This window comes from Leuciscus leuciscus, assembly GCF_965113295.1.
Source record: "Leuciscus leuciscus genome assembly, chromosome: 6".
NCBI lineage: Eukaryota > Metazoa > Chordata > Actinopteri > Cypriniformes > Leuciscidae > Leuciscus > Leuciscus leuciscus.
In genome coordinates, this window is record NC_138730.1 from 32,486,382 (window position 1) to 32,489,768 (window position 3,387).

General features: G+C 33.9%; 1 long non-coding RNA gene across 1 annotated transcript; it reads right to left on the reverse strand.

Moving 5' to 3' along the window:
- Positions 1–1,091: 1,091 nt before the first annotated feature.
- LOC309500461 lies at positions 1,092–2,716 on the reverse strand. Its single transcript, XR_014206618.1, has 3 exons — positions 2,539–2,716; positions 1,480–2,450; positions 1,092–1,392 (listed from the first exon to the last, which is right to left on the reverse strand). It is a non-coding gene; the product is annotated as an uncharacterized lncRNA (long non-coding RNA).
- Between the last annotated feature and the right edge of the window lie 671 nt (positions 2,717–3,387).

Sequence of the window (3,387 nt, forward strand, 5' to 3'; positions counted from 1 at the left end):
AAATCGTATAAATTCGTACGAATTGGTTGTGAGATAGCGTTGGACACACACACACACACACACACACACACACACACACACACACACACACACACACTGAATTTGAGTCCAATCTGGCATCAAATCTGTTTTCAAATTTAGAGCTGCTGCTTGATCCAAATTTGTATCTCATCAGTATATATTCAGGAAGGCCATTAGAGCGCTGAATGGTAACGGTATGGAGTTAGTTGAAGTGTTTTTTATTCACAGTTGAGATTGACCTGCTCTCCTTCAAAAAAGGCAGTTTTTTTCTCCTTTGGCTGATTAACAGTGTCCTTGCTAAAGCATCATGTGAAGACATAAGAACATAATGCATTTAAAATAAATATATTATCAGTGTCATTTAAATTGGTAACAAACATTAGAAAAGATCTGCAGTCAAATATTTTAGGTTTATTAACTTACTTAAGGACAACAATGAATAAAATCATAATATATGCCTGGTGATCGGGTTAAGCTTTGCTCATTTGTGACAAAGACAAAAAAAATGATTAAGGACAAAAAAAATTATAATAATATATCTGTGCTCTTCAACTGCATGGAAGTTTTGTTTCTTCTAACTCTGCACTGCGTGGTTCTTTTGAGGTCAGCTGGAGTGTTTAATGTCCAATGTGTTCTAAATTCTATTATGTAGGTTGCAATATCACTTTATTTCTGCACAAAGGATCCTTAATTTAAAAAACAAACAAACAAAAAAACAGACATGGGCCAGAATATATATTGTCTTATCTTCTATTGATGCATCTATTTAATTTAAATGACATAAAAGGAGAGAAACCACACTCCATTTGACAGCTTTTCTTTATCTGAAAAACTCAATATATTTTATTTGAGTTATTTCATTTTAACCTAAATAATTATTCGTTTATGAATGTTAAACTAGCCTATTTATTATAATGATCATTTAGATAAATAGACATCTTAATTTTAAAATATGGTTTAATTATGCTATTCAATATATGTTCAATCTGTAGTACTACATTACATATGAGTATAGTGGATGTTTTGAAGCTCAGTTTTTTGTATGAGTGTTGAGTGTGTATGAGTCACAGTGGGCTTCAGAGCACAGTAATACACAGCAGAGTCAGACACACTCATCCTGGATTGTCAGAGGAACTGATGTTAAAGAGGTGTTGAGATTTGCATGAAATCTCTCCTTAAAATCTTCATCCTCATCGCTCGATCCAGCATATCTCTTCAGCATATATTTTGGAAAATGATTTGCTTTATATTGGTACCAGAAAAGTGTTGGGAATGCACTGGTTTTGTATGTGCAGTCCATAGTCACTGTTTGACCTGCAGTAGCAGTTTGAACTTCTGCTGGCTGAGTAACACTATCCTCTGCTCGGCAATCTAAAATCAATAACGAAATATTTGTAAATTATTAAGTAGCCTAAAACTAAGTCATGAAATAGAGATGATGGAATATAGATTACATACCTAAAGAAAATGAATAAAGAATGAGTGAAAATCTGATCCAAGTAGACATTCTGTAATGGCAAGCTATAATTTTAATATCAAAAAAGCAAAGAAAAGTCTCATGTACTGTAAAAGGTGACTTTGGTTGCTTTGAACAAAGTTGAGCTCCACCCACCGGGAAGGAGTATCTTTCCATGTTGTTAAATCAAGTATTACATGTCAAATGAGGATGAGATGTGTATCACTACTGTTTATGCACATCTTCTGGAACATCGCAATGGTTTCACTTAAAGTTATACGTGTTTTGTAAATCTGACTCAAAGGTCTTTTTCTGGCAGATTAATTTTGGTACACAACAGATCTGTTGAGATTTTAATGTTTAAAATTAGAAAATCAGCCAATGCAAAAGTATTTGGTGTATATGGTGTTATAGTAATGAGTAGTCAAATGACCCTCAGTGAATGAAGCATCATCACTAGAAAGAGCATTGTTTATGAATATAGAGAGGGAGTTTTTGTCAAAGTTGAGCTCAAGACTACTTCAAAATAATTTGTAGAGTAACTGTTTGTCGCCCTCTTCTGCATTGCAAGAGTTATTACAAGGTTGCAAATATCATCAACCATCAGGAAGTGTAACTCAAGACCATGAGAGTTTTTGTATGAGTGTTGAGTGTGTTTGAGTCACAGTGGGCCTCAGAGCACAGTAATACACAGCAGAGTCAGACACACACACATCCTGGATTGTCAGAGGAACCGATTTTGAAGTTTTGGTGTGATTTGCAGTAAATCTCTTCTCAAAGTCTTTGTCATTTTGTACATTTGTAGCATATATCATCATCATGTATTTGGGGATTCCATTAATCTTTTGCTGGTACCAGAAGAGATTTGGGGATGGATCACTGGTTTCATACGTACAGTTAATCGTTACTGATCTGCCTACAAAAGCAGTTTGAACTGTTGTATTCTGGTCAACACTCTCCAGAGAGTCACATACTGGAAAAGAATAAGCATTATCAATTCATATTCTGCATGTTTTAATATCTTTATGGCAAATTTAGAGACTCAGAAAGATCCTACTCACCCCAGAAATGCATTATAAAGAAGATAAAATATCTTTCCCAGTGAGCCATTATAACTGTTCTGTGTAAATGACTGAAATATTTAAATCCACTGGAGAGTGTGTAGTTGTTTCAGCTTGTCTTTGATAAACTGTTTTAATACTGTCACACATATATCGTCTGGGAGGAGCTTGATCTGTTGAATCGACACATGTTTTTCTCTTTCCATATTGTTTTCTTTTTAGTTTCAGTAAGTGTGATTTTTTTTATTTTTTTATTATTCATTTAGTTTGTTATTTATAGTATGTATTTTACACAGAACTGTTAATTTATCTATCATTTCACTTTATCTTCTGTTTGAGTTACTGTTTTTGTCAGTATTTCCTCTGAATAACATTTTAGTAGTATGTAAACTTATAGCAAGGTAGGGGATAATTTAAATACAAAGATTATATTGCACTCCCCTGATTAAGAATGTATATATGAGAGGTCAAGTATTTATGAATGCAACCCTTGTCAACACCTAGATTTGAGAAATCTAGATATAAATGTATTTCATATGTTTCAAATGTAAAATATTTGCACTGCATAACATAACAACAGGATAACATTCACTTCAGTCCTGTGTGTGTTCAGCAGGTGTCTCCAAATTCTGTTACAGTCTCTGTGGTTTTCCAAAAGTGGTTTGATGCACATTTGATTACTGACTTTCAAAGCTATATTTTTATGTGTGAGTTTTTGTAAAGCCTATCAGGCACTTGTAACACTGGGCTGTATAGTCGACTCTTCATAGCACAGTAATAAAGAGCTAAATCTGACAGAGCTGCTTCATCAATTGTGAGTGATGTGGATGACTGGGATGTAGTCGTCTG